This window comes from Desmodus rotundus, chromosome 4 (assembly GCF_022682495.2).
Source record: "Desmodus rotundus isolate HL8 chromosome 4, HLdesRot8A.1, whole genome shotgun sequence".
In the NCBI taxonomy this organism is placed as follows: domain Eukaryota; kingdom Metazoa; phylum Chordata; class Mammalia; order Chiroptera; family Phyllostomidae; genus Desmodus; species Desmodus rotundus.
Window position 1 is genome coordinate 37835154 of NC_071390.1, and position 17955 is coordinate 37853108.

Below are 17955 nucleotides of genomic sequence, written 5' to 3' on the forward strand. Positions count from 1 at the left end.
CCACCCATACGTTTTTAAATCCTTACCCGAGGACATATTTTCATTGCTTATAGAGGGAGAGGAAGGGGAGAGAGAGGGAGAGACAGAGAAACATCGTTGAGAGAGAAAAAACATTGATCGGTGGTCCTTGTGGACACGCCCTGACCAGGGGTCAAACCTGCAACCTGGGTATGTGCTCTCACTAGGAACTGAACTTGTGACCTTTGCAGTCGGTGGGACAATGCTCCAGCCAACTGAGCCACATTGTTTAGGGCCCACCCATGCTTTTTCTTCCTCCCTCTTATACCAAACAATTTAAATGTGGCTCCACCTGAACCTCATCAGGAAAACTAGTGCGCACCCCTAGCCCTGGGTGTGATGCAAATAATCTTTCTAGAAACCTGGGGCATGTCATTTACAACCACAGGAAGAGAACTTGGAAGGGTGTTGAATAGGTGTGGCATATGGACAGATGCGGGAGTGTTTCTTTGCCCAGTTTAGATTTCTAATGTAGTGTACAAATGAATTTTGTCTCCAGGCATATGTAATTCCTATTTCAGAATTTTAAAACATGAACATAACCACCAAAATATGAAATTTTGCACGTTTTGATTCTTAAAAATAGCAAGATACCTCTTATGTTTTAGACACTCTACTAAGCTCTAGGAAACACGAGTAATAGGAGGACTGAACTGAACCACTGCTGGATATCCGTGAGGAACTGTGGAAAGCAGGACAGGTGTATACAAGCAAAGGACTGGCAAACATGAATGTGATTTTTAAAAGGGAGAGGGAGGCAGTTTCTCAGAACCTGCGTTTCAGCGGGCCTCCAGTCAACCATGGTAAGGCTCCCAAGTGGGCTCCAGATGATTCACCAAGGATTGGACTGTAGACGAACATCATTTCCTTCTCTGAAAGCGTTACCGGGCTAACCAGTGGGGGTAATTAATCTACCAGGGCTTCTATAGGATATTTGTCAAGGCCTCACATAGCATCCTAGTGGCTAAGATGAAGAAATATGAGCCAGAAGTCAAGGGTGTTGGCAACTTGTTGAATAGCCACACCCAGAGGATGATTGGAAGGACATTTTTAACGGTGATGCCTTGGTCCTGTTTTTGTCAACGTTAAAAAAATCAGGCATTAAAATAAATAGAAATTATTTTAGTCAGATTTACCAATGCCATAAATTAGGATTTCACTTAATGAATGAGATAACAGAATTAGAATGCACTCCCTTTTCCAAATGGAAAGAAACATTTAATGAGGTAACATTAATAGAAATAAATGTGAAGTCTGTGGTGGTCCAAAACAAAAAGATAAAAATCCAACACACAGGTACAGGATGGGGCGCATGTGGCTTGGCTTAGATGTTTAAGAAGCACTTAAGAATTTCAAGTCCACTCTGATATAGTTGCCACAAAAGCAAATTCAAGGTTAAGAGAAAGACAGCCCTTGGATACGGCTATTGCTAATTGTGTTTTATCCTGTGCAGGTCAGATTATACTCTGAGTTTGCCAAATGTTAAAAAATTAGAGCATGTTCAGAGGAAAGTGAGTAGGGTTTGAAGGAAGGAAACAGAGAGAATGAGGGAGTGTTTGAAAGGAGCTTGTCATTTCATTAGTCCAAAAGATTGCATCTAGTACAAAGAAGCGGAGTTTACAGAGAGGCACATTGTAGTTCGATTTAAGGACTTTCTATCAATTGGAGCAGTCTGACATTGGGAGGCCAGGAGAAAACTATCATTGAAACGATCAATAGTGGTGTTTCACCAGCGCTGCAGTCATCAGAAGAATGAGCATCATCATTCATCACATTCAGGGTCCCTTTCAACCTTGAGAATCTTCAGTTGTAGAGTTGTTTACTAATCATTTATTGTATAATGATATTGATTTACCCCTTTTTTGGGTCACCTTTAGGCTGTATGTTTAGGAATTGTGGGTATGGAGCAATAGAGACCTTATCATCTCTCTGCCTGACCCAATGTGAGAGCCTTAGAGAGCAGACTACGTATTGCACTTCATATCTACCCTTCTTGGTTCTGTTGTCAGCAAGGAGAGAACAGGCAAACTGGGGCAACCGCTTAGTTGATGCATTCAAGGCCAAGTGGGTAAAACCATCACCTGGACGCATGTCCAGTGTAGTCTAACTCCATCTGGTAGAGGGATCATTCAGTGCTATGGATGAAACTTGCTCTTTGTGCTGTCGTTTAGAAAAATGCCATTATGATCAATGATCATTTAATTATAATAGTATCAACCTTTCTGTCAGTGCTATGATAAAAACATAGGTGGGTCCTGGCCGGGTGGTTCAATTGGTTGGATCATCGTCCCATACACCAGAAGTTTGTGGGTTTGATTCCCGGTCAGCACACGTACCTAGGTTGTGGATTTGATCTCTGGTCAGGGTATGTGCAGGAGGCAGCCAATCGATATTTCCCTTTCTCTCTCTTTCTCAAATCAGTAAACATATCCTCAGGTAAGGATAAAAAAACATAGGTTGTTGTTGTTGATAATTCTAATTATTCCTTTGCTTAAAAAATGCTTCCCAGTTTTGATTACAGTGGGGCTGAGGTGATGCAATAGTCACAGTTTATATTTGTCACAATGAAATGCTACCCTCTTTAGGTTTATAAGCCCATTATTTCAACCATAACACAATCAAGAAACAAGGAAGATTAATAACAACATAATTTTTCCTTTGTAGTGCCTTATACCAAATATTTGCTGATCAATACAGAGTTCAGGTCTGTATTGAATATTAACTCTATATTCCATGGCTCTTGGTAATTTTCTTAAGTTCAGTGGTGCACATTTGCCTGAAGAACTAATAAATTTTTTATAAAAATAGTTTACTATTTAACTTCAGAGTCATTTTTGATTCTAGCATAATTGTTTTTCACTGGCAGTACACACAATAAAAAAGCTACCAAACAACACAAGAGTTAAATATTTTCTAACAATACTAAGCTCAGAAAAGGGCTTACATAGCATTTTTTTCTGCTTGCTTTACATTTATATTTGTGTCACAATACAAATAGGGCTTTTACAGGTTAAGATTAATGCTATGGGTTTCTGCATTCATTCTATATCACCTAAACTGCAGTCGGACCAAGCAACAACAAAAAGTAATCAACCAAATGCTGAACAATTCATTGTGAAGATATTCATGGACACTCAGGGTCAATATCAGAAAAAAATACAAAAAAAGACTGAGTTAACTCACCATTTTTATTTTGGTAATATATTTTTGATTCAATATAAATAATATACATAAAGCTCTGCCAAGGATTAGCTCAAGGTAGCTAGTTCTTATGCAACATTGTTATCGTTGCCATTACTAGTAGTAATAATGTAATTAACATAATATTAGCACCTGAATCTACAGTCAAGCCAATCACCCATTTCGTATGCGAGAGGTCTGTTTTTCACTTTTTGTCTAAAGTTTTCCACTGGTACAAAAATAGTGGACTAGAAGGTATTGAACACTAGCAACCTAACTGTTGTACCTTCAAGTATCACCACTGGCTTCCTACACCAAGTCAGTAGTGGGGGATTAAATGGCAAACTCAAGGACTGCTTTATCTAACTACTGCTAATCTTCATCCAACAGGCTCATCTGATGTAATTTGCTCCACGGTAACCCTGCTCAGGAGGTACCTGCGTTTGGAAGTAAAATGTCCCCTGATGTTAACAAAGCTCTCCTATTTAAATAGAATAGAAAGCAAGAATGACTTTAGTTTTAAGAAAGTAGGGTTCATGAGTCCTATAACCACGCCTATAGGAGTAAATGTTTCTAATGCAGAGGAACAAAGGCTAGTCAAGAAATAAATTGCATGTCATTACATAGTATACATGTTAATTTTTCTTTCATAATTTTCTTTGGAGTTAGTGATTCATTATGGGCTGCCTCAACTATAAATGTAAGCAATTGTTAAGAAATTACTTTTAAGAAAACAAGCAGAACCTTTCCTCCATTAAAAGGTTTTCATCTTTTAAACACTCTCATATGTTAAAGCAGATTAGATTTTAGTGTTTGAAGAAAATGAGATGCTGGAAGCTAAGATTATCACAAAATCACAGGGCTGGGGGATCATCCAAAGGTTATTTAGTTCATCTTCCTATCTCCATTCAAAATAGCATCTGAGAGAGAAAACTTTATCTTCTTGAAAATTTTCAGCGTAAATGGCATTTGAGCCTGATCGGAGCCAGCCCTCGTTTGTTTGTTTTGTTGTTGTTTTTAACGAGCACTTCCTTTCTGAAGGAGTTTTGAATACACTATTTGGGGGTTGTATCGTAGTACCATCGAAGCTGTAGTGAGGACAGCAACACCCTTTGGGTTTTAGACTCATAAGAAACAACTCAGATACCTGCATACAGGTAGGGCATGTGAAGAAATGCTGGTCTGAAAAAACTTTGAGGCCTGGCACAATGGAGGAAAGAATATAGACTCAGACCAGGCACTAAAAGAATGTAAAATCCAGAGTAAGGCAGATCGTTTGGTACTACATTACCTGCAGAAAAGATGATATGGGACATTTTGGAAGAGATTCGAGTTAGATATTAGAAAGAATTGATTCAAAGTGAGAACATGTGCTGTGAATCCCTGTACAGGTTATACAATGTTAATCTTCAGTGATAATCTTTTCTTAAAGAAAATGTTCTGATGTTTGGGCTATTTTAGGTAAAATAGTTTACTGGAAGATTGAAAGATGACCTCACTAAGTTAAATCTAAATGACTTAAAAAATGCTGTTAAATACCTATAATTCTTTAAGATGAAAAAAATAATCTCCAGAATTTTTTATATCTCCATAACAGGAAATGTATTACTCCTAATACCTAGCATGCATAGTCAAAATTTAAAATATTTTGTCTGTGCATTACTAAGCTTATTATTAGTCAGGAGTATCCTCACCTCTATCCCAAACAGCTCCAATTAAATAGGTTTAAGACCTTTTCGGATTAGTTTTAGGTAAACAACATAAAGTATACTCGGAAACAAAACTATATTTCAACTAACGAAATGTAATAATGAGAACTGGGCTCATAAATAATTATATAGCCAGATCAAATAAAGAGATACACAAATATTAAGAGAACTATGAAACTGCTTGATGAAATAACATTTTTTTGCTTTGCAATTGCCTGATAAGTCATATACATAAAATTCTTAAGTTTACTATGAACAAATATCTTTATACTGCATTCATTCAAAAATCATACTCCACAATATAGGTACAGCTAAATTATCAGACAAGGTTTCTCCCCATATCCATGGAGATGAGCGTGCCAGTTAGAGAACACCCATTAATTGGGTGTGGGATTTGGGTTTAGGCTTGTTTAGAAGAAATAGCCAATAGGACTGAGGTTGATTCTCTGGCAGCCTGAGAACTTTCATCTGCTTCTCATAGTCAGGGCCTGTTGCTAGTAGTAGATTCAAAGGAAAGACACAAGTTTACTGGAAAGCACATCTGTCAGACCTGAGTTTTAATCTCATCTCTATTACTCACTGGCTGGGTGGACCCGCACAAGGAACTTTGTTTCTCTGAGGAAAGTGTACGACCACCACCATTTCTTGCAAGCATTGTTTCCTTTCCTGTGGGGTAGGGAAAGCTTTGTGATAGCATGTAGGGGAGTGGCTGTATTTTATAAGCAAATATAGAGGAGAAATAATTCTCTCCAGTCCTATGTTCCAAAAATGGAACTTCTATCTCTGTGTGTGTGTGGCTAAAGTTATGACTTTACAATGATCTCATTGACAATATTTACATTAATTAGAAAGCTTCTTTATAGCAGAATGCCAATATGTTGCTTTATAATAAGAACTACATCCATCAAGCTAATGAGTTATATTGACTGCTATATTTTCTCCCTGTAAGTATAGATATATAGACATGAATATAAGTATATGGGAAGGAGAGTTATAATCGATGAACTGATTAGCAAGTGAATCTGGGCTCAGAAGCATGGGAATAAGTTGCAAGTGTAAATGGCTGATGTTCCAAAGCCAGGCCAACCTAATGGAGTCTTTTCCCTCAGGGATGCGGTTGCTCGTGGCCTAGAGACCTGCGTTCTTGGGCCAGCATCTTCTTCCCTGTCAGGGCTGGGCAGGCACAGCCCACACGTGCCCCTTTGTCTTGCCCTTCTCTGTACCAATCCTGACGGACGAGAATGCTTACTCGTAAGACTTTATACTTGTAAGGATTCTTAAGTTACATGGAGACGAAAAGCTGAAATTTTAAGCTGAAATACCCTTTTTATTAGTTAGCCTGGAAATGCTAGGAAATAATTGTGTAAATGCTGTACTGACTTTGCCTGGAAGACAGATTGAGTTTCAGCAACTTCTCCATACGCAGCTCTGAAAAATCAGGAACACTCGATTTCATGTAACTTTTTTCTTTGAAAAAGAATAGTGTTTTTACTTAGCATGAACATGATTTTCCAGATTTCCCATGTAAGAAACCCTCCTCGAAATGTTTCTTTTTGGTAAAAGCTAACAGAACTACATAAAAAGATGACAATCAATGAAAACAGAAACCCCATAGTAATGGATTCTGGGATTACAAGACTGAGAACCTGGGAACCAAGCCCAGCTCAACATTTACAATAATGAGACGCTCACTTGTATCTCATGTTCTATGAGGGGCTGTGGAAAATGAGGAAGTGTAAGGGAGTCCTATCTGGTTCTCTGCCCATTTAGTTTATTGCTACACCAGAAAGTGATATAAATTCACGATTTTCCTGTATGGTTGTATAAGGACATGGAGTTCTCAGGGGAAAATTATATACCCAATTTAGAAGCTGCAATGTGGGTCAAATAAATGTAAATGGGAATAATAAATGCTGTCAAAGTCTGGACTGGAAAAGCCCTGAGGTATTAGATTTTGGAACAGTGTCATATAAGGAAAGCTATAATAGCATTTCATTTGAATAATTTATTAGTTGGAAGGATTTTAAAAAGAACAAAATTTCTATTCTTTATATATTAAATTATACTCTAGTATTCAAAATATTTCTTTTGATTATATGCATATTTTTCTATTGTTATAACAGAGAATATGATGTCTAAAGTCTTCCAATTTATATTTAAGGTAAATATATCTATATTATGTGAAAATAATCCGCAGTACCTATTTAAGGGTTGGGCATATATAACTCGGAGTTAGAGAACTGCACACCGAAGTGCTGAATCCTTTTATAACTCCTCTCTAAGCGAGAGGCCCGAGGAGAATATTTCAATGACCTTTTCTGTAGTAATGCTCCTTGCTTTTTTAAAATCATTTTTAAAACTTTTATGGCTTGATTAAGTAGCTAATGTACAATGGATCCTGTAGCAGATCATACAAATTTTAAAATATTACTTCATAATATATTGTCTTATTGGTAGCTCTTATGTAATGGAGTTTATATTTTAGTCTGTACAAATTTTTAATAATAAAATTATTTTCATAAAATTCTTGTCATAGCACTTCCTGGATTTTAAGTACTTTCCTGGTTTCAAAATATATTTTAATTTTGAAAGAGACAATTATTGGATTCTGAAAGAGTTTAAATACCCAGCATGCATAATGTGTTTTAAATCATCTGCCTTTGACAGCTAACCTGCCAATATTTAGATTTTTATCAGAAACTTTTGCATTTGAAATTAGGGCAGGAACTCTTTGCAATGAACCTTTAAAATCTTAGTTTTATTGGCCAAATTAAGAGTCTTGCAACCAATAAATGAAGGAGTATTATATATAATACATTGTAATCAAAAGGAGGCACATTTCTAATTAATTAAAAATTAGACTTCTAAAATGACTGAAGTTTTTGGTGCTTTGTTCTCTAAATTATAGGACTAAAATAGTAAAATGATATTAGAGGGGTGTTAGCAGTATTTTGACAACCTTGGACTTTAAGTGTGATGTGCATTGAGAGAAGCAGTTTTACTAATAGCTCAGTAAAGTGCAATATAGACAAACAATGCAAACAATGGTAATGCAAGGGGCGTTACCCTTTTTATTAAATCTTAATATATCACTTATGTGTGCCAGTTAGTTCTACTTCTCCATACAAGCAACCACAACAACCGTCTTGCTGATGCAGAAATTGATAAAGATAACAAAAGGAAGAAATGAAAGCAGAGGAGGAGGAAAGAAGGAAGCGGGCAGGATAGAAGCCCCACAATTGCTGTTACGCAGTGGGCAGATACAAAGGATCACATTTGTTTACCCTTCCACTCTAGCGCAATGTAATTTTAAACCTTTCGATTCTTTTATTTTACAGTTAAGGTTTTAAACTATTAAAATCTGAATACATCTTTTCTGTGTCACCGGACAGGTGCTATGTGAACATTTTATAGAAGGACCATTTCTCAGCCCACATGAATCAGAGGGGGGAGGAAGAGGGTTGATTTAAATACCCTAACTCAGAATTTACTGTGATTTAAAATCTCTGACTTAATGCTGCATTAACTACTGGTGGCTGCTTTACTGCCTTTAAAACATGCATATATAATTGGATACTGTAATGCTTTGCGGGTAAAATAAATACCAACTTGCACTAAAATAAATACTCTGCATGATGAAGTTCATGTAGACATAAATTAATCATTTACCCGTTAACCAATATTCACAGGAAAGAAATAGATCACTTATTAAAGGTTGCCTCATCTATAACATGGGAAAAATAAAATGCTGATATATTTTACTGTGCTGCTGTGAGGAAAAATGTATAAAATTATTGCTAGAAGTTTATAAACCATAAAATGCAGTATGAACGTTAAATTTAATAATATTTGTACTAATTCAGATTCAACACCCTCTGCATTAAATATATCTTTTTGTCTATTGAAGCATACACAAAACCAAGCTGAGGCCTTTTATTTAATTTTATTGGTGTCTTTGGGATTTTGCAAAGCATCACCTAAGTTATTGGCTATATAACACTAGAAACTTCAGTGGCTCACTTCCACCATTCCTAAGATAAAGTTCTTCACTGTTCACATCCCCAACCCCATTTTTAAAGTCTACTCCCAAAGGACTTTATGTATTTCATTTGCATAAACATAGTAGTTATGAAGGGAACTTGGATTTGAATTTTTTAATCAGGCAGGCATATTAATATACCCTGTGCATATTCTAACGTGTAGATTGAGATAGGGACGTAATGTTAAACTGGGAGGGTGCATTGGGTCTCTGCACATTGTGTCAAACTGATCTGCAGTGTAACCCTTTGGTGCTGGGACAGCCATGTGGTCTCAAGGCCTTCATGCTGCTGCGAATGTTGCTGCTTCCTTTAGGCTTTAGAGCTAAGGAGAAATAAGCAACACTGAACATAGTTCCTTTATTCCTCATCAACTACTTTTTAGATAAATGGACTCTTGCTATTTAGAAGACCAACTTATACAAAGCCTGCAATCCACTCAGTCCATTTTTAGTATTGGCAATGCTCCTTTGACTCTCAATGATAAAACACATCAGGTGTTTCTCCACTCACTTCCTTTTATCGGGGCCATTAATAAAGAAATACCTCCTCATCTTCCACTGTGAAGTGATAAATGACTGACTGGAGATGTCTGAAATATTGCTAAATCTCCCCTGTGTATCATGTGTCACCAGCAATAATAAACGGGGTCTAATCTTTGGTCATGAACTATATTTATGGCTTGCTTGTCATCAGGAGGTAGGTATTTTCTTGAATTAGGTTGAAGGCTCTAATATTTGTGCTAGGAACACGTGTCCTAGGAAAAGTATACCGAGGTCCAAAGGAAAATAATCTTCCCATTTTCTTTCATTTGACTATTTAGAGAGCTTGACATTTCCATCTGTATCAATCTCTTCTTTTGCATCAGGATGCACCCAGGAGTGTTCTGATCAGGAATCTAATTTATGCTGGTCAATTTACCATTTTGGTGATAACAGTCTCCCAGTATGACAGGAAAAGTAATAGGGAAGGGAAAGTGGCTAAAATGCAATCGGATCCCAGTTAGAGCTTATCAGTGATCAAAAGGAAGCACAGTGGAACTGTTTCCTCCACCTCCTAAATCTCAGCAGGGGTGGGGGAGTCAAAATTCTTATAAAGGAACAATGCATAAGAAGGGCAGCACACCAGAAGACAAAACTAACAGAAGGCAAATTAAGGCTTTAGGGAAATGAAATAAGAATAAATGATGGTATAATTCTACAGAATTCAATTTAGTTTAATATCTATCAGGTGTCTGCTGGATACCAGACACCGGAGTGGATGCTTGGGATACACTAGTCAAAACTAACAAAAATTGCTCTCCTCGTGGAGCTTACATTCTAGTTGAGGGAGACAGTTAATAAATGATAAATTCCATAATTTATCAGAGGGTGGAAAACATCACAGACAGCAATCAGGGAACAAAGAGATTAGGAATTATGGGAAGGGGTTGCATTTTTAGAAGGCTGGTCAGTGAAGATCTCACTGAGAAGCTGACATCTGAGCAAAGACTTGAAGGACATGAGAGAGCAACAAGTCATATGGATTTCACGGGGAAGAGTGCCCCAAACAGGAAACAGCACACGCACAGGCCCTGGTGCTGGAACTCCCCTGGTGTGCCGGCAGAACTCATTAGAGTGATGGGAGTGGGGTGAACGTGGGAGCACAGGTAGGGGAGCTGGTGGTCATGATGGGCTGAAAGAAAACACAGATGCCCTCAAGGACCATTGTTAGACTGTAGCCTTTACTCTGACGGAGCCACTGGAGAGTCTCCAGTCAAGGAGCAAAATGATCTGACCTATACTTTATTGAAAATAGGCTGTAGTGGGCAAGGGTGTAAGAAAGGAATCATTTAAAATGAAAAGTTCAACTCTCTTCTCTGCGTAAGTTTAATGACTATGAGCCGGAAATTTATGAGACAATAGTTTAAAATCATATGCAAACACAATGAAGTTGTAACAACAACAAAGTTAAAACCAGTTGGAAGAGACAATTCAATAAAGCGATCATTTTCATTTCTATAAGACCAAATGGTAAGTTTGAAAACTATTTATTTTTAAAAGCTTTTATTTATTTTTAGAGAGGGGAAGGGATGGAGAAAGAAAGGGAGAGAAATATCAATGTGTGGTTGCCTCTCACATGCCCCCTACTAGGGACCTGGCCCACAAACCAGGCATGTGCTCTGACTGGGAATGGAACCGGCAAACCTTTGGTTCACAGGCTGACACTCAATCCACTGAGCCACACTAGCCAGGGCTAAAAACATTTTAAACTAAGGACAGGAGCAACCAGTGATAATAAACAAACATTAAGGTCTGGCAACTTCGAACATCTATCGCTAAGGAATATGGGAAAAATCTCCCTTTGTAACGTGGTCTAGGTTGTGGGATTAAACAGGTGCCTATTATGATGCTGAGATGGTCTCTTTACGTACCTTTTAGTTCTTTGCTTCTCAGGAGTTGGAAGTTGGGGAAACTTCCGTTAAGAAGCAAGCCATCAAGAAAAATGAAGGGAGCCATAGTTTGGATTAATCATAAATGTTGTTATTGCCAAATACAAAACACTGAATGATGGGAAGATTGAAAAAAAAATAGTTGGGTCTTCTCCAGGGAACAAAGAAAGTGAAAAAATAAATACTGACAAAAGGTGAATTTAGCTTTATAGTCAGCCTTTCTGGCAGTTAGAATTACTAGGTTATGAAACAGAGCTCTCCCCATCTCCCCTGGGCCGTTTAGGTTTAGAACAAATTGGACCTGAAAAAGTGTCAAAATTCACAGTAGGAGTGCCCACTCGGAGCGCCATCTCTCTCTCTGAAGTAGGTTCTACATTTACCTAGGGAAATTTCTATTGAATTATAATTAGGTGGCTAATTAAAAAGTGGATTATCAGCTATATTAAAATATGCCAGAAAGATGTGCATATCATTCAATCTTTAATTTAGGAAATTCACTTTTTCCTTAAAAAAATTCTCACTGGGAAATTTCATGTATAACGTGTGCATTTTCTTTTTTTCTTGTATCAATTTTTTGAAATAAGTCTAAGAGTTTTTGTTTATTGAGGCAATGGAAGTAATTTGAGCTTCCTCTGCTAATAAAAAGTACCTGCACCTGGCTGGTGTGGCGCAGTGGATTGAGTGCCAAAGGTTCACTGGTTCGATTCCAAGTCCAGGGCACAGGACTGGGTAGTGGGCCAGGTCCCCAGTAGGGGGCGTGTGAGAGGCAACCACACACTGATGTTTCTCTCCCTCTCTTTCTTCCGCCCTTCCCCTCTCTCTAGAAGTAAATAAATAAAATCTTTTTAAAAAGGACCTGCACATTGTAATCATTCTTCACAATGAAAACCCATGGCCATGATAATAACCCCAAGGCAATGCAAGGTTCCCAGAAGAAAATGTGAACAATGAAAATAATAACTGTTACCATTTATTCACTGTTAATACACAGGGTTGGGCAAAAGTAGGTTTACAGTTGTGAGTATGCAAAACACAGAATTTATTCTCCTATTATTATTTCTTAATTATTGTATTGTTTTCCATACAAATAACTGTAAACCTACTTTTACCCTACCCTGTATGTCAAATTCTGCCTCATTTAATTCTCCCAGAAACCTTATGAGGTAATTTTATGTTTATTAAATAGATGAGGAAACTGAGCTTAGAGAAGTCAGGCAAATTATCCAAGGACACACAGCTTGAAGGTTATAACGCTGAAATTCAAACTCAGGTCAATTTTTAACCTCAAAAATTTTGCATTAAGCAAGTTTTCCATCCTTAAACTATTTCAACATTAAGCTAAAACTATATTAAGCTAAAGCTACATTGTTGCATTGTACTGGTTTTGAAATTGGTATATACCATATAGACAGTTAATTAGCATCTTGTGTTAACCGGACCACGTTTGCTAGCCCTGGGTCCCAATATCAGTTTATTTGATAAAGTAAGTGACCATCAGGAGGCTCCAGAGCCTTTCCTGAGCGCAGAAATTAAAAACTAATCGTTACCTAGTATTGTAAGTTACTTTTTATGTGTCTTTTCCTAGTTTCTTATAATTTCTAAGAAGGTACAAATTAAATGATAGCCCATGCACTTTGGTACAATTCTTTCTAGGAGTCTGCTAGACTGGTCAAGTATTAAGTGGGTCATTTCACTCCTGAAGGCCCTCAAACATTGGCCACCCCAAGCAGGTAACTTAGCACACCTGCGTGATGGACTGTGCTGGGGTGGGCTTACTGAAATACTCACAGTACTCAGTTCTAACACCATGGGGATGATTGGGAGTTCCTTCTGAAATAAATAATGGTGACAATAACAGTATAGTTATTTTAATATTTTTGAGGACCTACTGTGTATCAGACATTGCTCATTACATACATCAGTTTACTCCAGGGTTTCTCAGTTTTAGTACTATTGACTTACTGGGCCAGGCAAACAGTTGTCAGGGGCTGTCCTGTGCATCTGAGGAAGACCAGCAGTACTTCCGGCCTCCACTCATAGCACGCCCACCCCTTCCAGTTGCAACACCCAAACTGTCTTAAGACGTTACCAAATGTCTCCCGGTGGTAGAAATCAACCCCAGTTGAAATCCTCTGTTTTATTTTCTCAATAACTCTAAGAGGTTGGGACTATTAGACTAATAGTATTACCGATGAGAAAACTGTGGCTCCATGAGGCTTAAATAAAATGCCTGCAGTCTCACAGTTAGTAGGTTACAGAGCTGGAATGTGCATAGGTCGCCAGCCTCCTGAATGCTGTTGTTGTGGTTAAAACACACCGGGGAAGATCTGCCCTCTTTCCCACTCTCTTTATTCCTATATATGACATCACAGGGGTGGAGCAGTGGTAAGCGGGGCGGGGGGGGGGTGCATGTAACATAGGGAACAGAACTTATTTTTGTACCATGGCCTTTTATTTGACAGATTAATTCCATTTTAATTGGAATTCTGGAAACTAATGAAAAAAATTACAACTGTTAGATGGTCTATTCTCAGGGTTTTTGAATGTCTGATTTGATTTTAACCAATTAGCATGCCATTATGGAGGAGTATTACATTGAGAATATTACACTAAACACTAATATTTTATTCAGCATTAAAAATTTATACAAATGCTAATACCAGTGCTTTATTCCTACTTTCTTTAAATGAGAAGAAATGCTTCCTCAGGGTGATTCCAGCTACAAGGAAAATGTTATCTTCTTTGGAGTCTGTTGGTATTATGCTTTCATTAAATCATTGCTTAAATGAATTGGTAAGATTTAATTGAGTGAAATATATTTAATTTTTAGAAAGTATATGAGTTTTTCAGCCTCTCAACAATTGTTTTTCATTTTCTACCTATATCTCATGTTAAGGTAACAATAAAAGTACATTATTGTGCAGTACTGCTAAAAAGGACAAAATAACTTATAATCCTGATTTTAGGATATTCCTCCCTTCTTTCCTCCTCTCTATTTGTCTCTTTTTTCCTCTTGGTACTCTACTTTTTAAAAAAAAATTATTCAGAGATGATTTTAGCCTGGAATTTGAACCCAAATGTATCCAGACTCTGCATTTTATGACTTCTTTGCAAAGAGGAACTAATATAGTTAAATAAACTAAACTACATAAACATGTAATAACCACCTAGAAATAGTTCAGTTAGGCATGATTTCAAAACTGGATTTCAGATCTACTTCCCAGATTGTGCCTGTGTGCCCTGCCTGGATTCTGGCCTTACTGTGCTCTCTGATTTTGGACTTGGGGCCCACTGTGTGGATCCTATGGCTCTTCCTCCCCACCCAACCCCAACCCCATTTAGCCTGTCCCTCTGTTTCTTTCCTCCTAGCTTTGGTAGCTTTTCCAAGCTTCCAAGCTATTATTGCATTGAAAGATTTCCATGGCTTAGACCTAATGAAGGCATTTACAATTTTTAAAATCACTTATGTATTTTAATTTCCAACTTCTCAAATATTTGAAAACTATGAGAAACTATACTTTTTATAACATCCTTAACTTTGTTAATTATTGTACTCTGTTCCTCAGTATTAGACATGTTTTGCTCCATGTTTTAGAGATCTCCCAGCTGGGCTGGCCAGGCCAATCCGTTAATATGCACATACCTTGAAAAAGCTACGCCTTAGGAAAAGGTTGCTTGAAATTCTAAAGGCATTATTAGGAGTTAAAAACTGCTATGCAAAATTAAAGCAAAAAAAATTGAATAAATTAAGCTAACTGAAAAATTGGAAATTAGTGGTATGTTTAGCATAGTAATCACCATTACAAATGGGAAAATTTAAACTAAAAAAAATAACAGTTAATGGGCTGACTTTTCTAAAATACTGATTAAATTTAATTAATAAGCATTTTATGCATATGGCTATTCTGAAAGTTCTTTTAAAATGAAAGACCAGTGACTTAGTGAGAAGTATTATTACATGAACATATTTGAATCTGGCTTATGAAAAATAGGACTTGAGAATTTAAAATGTGTGTATAAAATGTAAATGGATTTAATTAACTGAAAACCCATAAGACAGAACTTCTTCAAATAAGCAATTACTTTGGGGACTAATAGTGTAAATAGGATCCTGATTCATTAGCACAAATACCCATATGGGACAAGGATCAGCAAATTTTATCCTTTAAGTTATTTATGCACACATGGTAATATCTCATTAATTTAGTGCTTCAGTAAATTTAAAAAGCTTTTGATAGTTTGTTCATGATCTGGGCTGACGTTTACCTTTGCAAACACATTTATTTATGGGTAGATAATATAAGGTGTTTTAAACATTTATTTTCAATCTTATGTACATTTTTTAGATGCAGAATAAACTATTTTCAATGAACCTCAGGCACTTTACAAGCTTCTATATACATCTAATCTATATGCTAATAACAAAATGTTCATATGATTTATTATAACAGGTCTCCTTAAGGATTTCTACTTTGTTTCATTGAAGTTACTATATGTAGTTTAAAGTAATAAAAGACACATTTGTTTAAAAGTTATCTGTAAATCAGCCTTCCTATAAATTCAGATATGCTACCCTTCTAATTCATTAGAATAAATGAAATTTTACAATATCCACAGTTACAGATATATAGAGAATTTTTCTCTTAAATATGCATTAGAACATAATAAAGAAAAATAAAATACAAAGAAGAGTGAAAATAAATGTTTTGTGGGTAGACAAAGGAGATTAGCCATCTCAAACCGTAAGTCCTTTCGGCACAGTACTGTGGTGAAAGAATTCAATAACGGGACCCTTTCTTCAAAAGCTGATTTTGTTTACTTGGGATGACTCTGTTCTAATCACTTGGAAAAAGATAGTAAGTTTTTCCTATTAAAGGCAGTCAATGTGCAGGCCCAAAGCAGTGGATGCTCCAAACAAGGGCATCTGGGAGAAGAGAAATACCACCACACAGCAATCTGGCATTTTTAAATCATCCTTGTATATGGCCATGACTTTTAAAGTCCACATGTCCACTTTCTGCACAAGATGCTGCAGTGACACTTAAAGAAGGGAGGCCTCGTTTAAGTTGGAGTCAGGAGGCCAGAAGAGGGAGCCATCACTTATTACCACCACATGTCAATTACACCTCCCTAGGAAGAGACACCTTGCAGATCCATACTACTTTCCAACGACAGCAGGTAGGAAGATTTCCTTCCTTGTCCAGCAACTCACCCAATGAGGAACTGTCACCACCCTGACTCTTGCTTTCCCCCAATGGTCTTTCAAAACAGCCCGTCCCAATTTCCATTTTTTGCTCTATAAAGTAATGTTCCTCTCCTTTGCTAGTTGGACTTGCCTAGTTTTTGTACCAAAATTGCTTGTACCAAGTTGCAATTTTCTGCTAGTCCCAAATAAATACACTTTGCTGGTAGAATAACTGGTTGTTTTATGACTTAGGACATTATTCACTAAAGAATTTTAGATGTGTGTATAAAGTGGGTACATGAGTTCTGTTATTTTAATGGTCAAAACCCATATGTAGGTCAAAATGACTCAAATTCTAAACCAGATAAAACATTTTAAACCACAATTTATAAAAACCACAGTTGAACAGAAAAATGGAATATTGCCTTTTTTAATGAAACGTTTTGAAGACAAATTGTTTGGATATTACTCATAAGTCATCTTCACACAAGAAGCATTTCCATTTCTTTTACAAATATGGAGATAAAATTAGATGGAGGGAATGTCGATTCTGTTACCCAAATCAGTAGTTACTTACCATAGAAAGAGGGAAAAGAAACTTCAATTCCATTGTCATAACTTAATCAGGAATACTTGATGAAAGAGGCCCCTTTCATGTGCTTCCTGATGGTTACAAAACCTGGGAAGGAGACACAAGGATGAACTATTTCATTATCAAGAAGAAAACTGCTCAAACAATACTAGTTTCTTATGTCCGTGATTATTTCTCACCTGAATGAGAGCTATCACAGTCATATGCTGTTCAGAAATCAACCAGCTGCCCACAAAAGTTCAAGCAAGAAAGGCTGAAATGACTACTGTCATTAGAGAAAAAAGCTCAGGGGTCGAATCCCACTCAGTACTTGTCTGAGTGAACTTTAAGTCTTCACCCTCAGTGAGTTGCGTCTCCTCATCAGGTGGAGGTGAGAGTACCAGCTAGTCAATGGGCCACTCTGATGAGGAAATGAGGGACGTGTGGAAAGACGTTTAGTTAATGGTGACAGTACTTATTTGTGCCCTGGCTCTTTAGCTTAAAATTTTAAGGTGGCTTCCAAAAGGCAAAAAATAATGAAATGTGAATAAAATTTAGAAAATAAGGTCAAGAGTAAAAAAAGGAGGAAGTATATATGCCATCTATGTTGGTCGGTAGATGAACTGCTTGAATTTATAATTTGGATTTGAATTTCTTGGTAATTTAAGTAAAAGGAAAACAGTTTCTTCTATAACTCCTATTATTAGAAGGGAGAAAATACATCACTCTCCCTAAGAAACTAAGTATTTTATCTTTCTGATATGAAATTCATAGCAGAAATTTTCATGTAAAACATGATACAGAACCTGAGATAAAATGGACTG

The 17955-nt window shown here is 36.9% G+C and overlaps 1 protein-coding gene across 1 annotated transcript in view; it reads right to left on the reverse strand.

Annotated features, from left to right (window-relative positions):
- RHOBTB1 (Rho related BTB domain containing 1) overlaps window positions 1-17261 on the reverse strand; it is a 99308-nt gene extending 82047 nt beyond the window's left edge. The window contains exon 1 of the mRNA XM_053923247.2: window positions 17138-17261. The gene's annotated coding sequence lies outside the window, so the exon portion shown is untranslated. The remainder of the gene's footprint in view (window positions 1-17137) is intronic.
- Window positions 17262-17955: the final 694 nt, after the last annotated feature.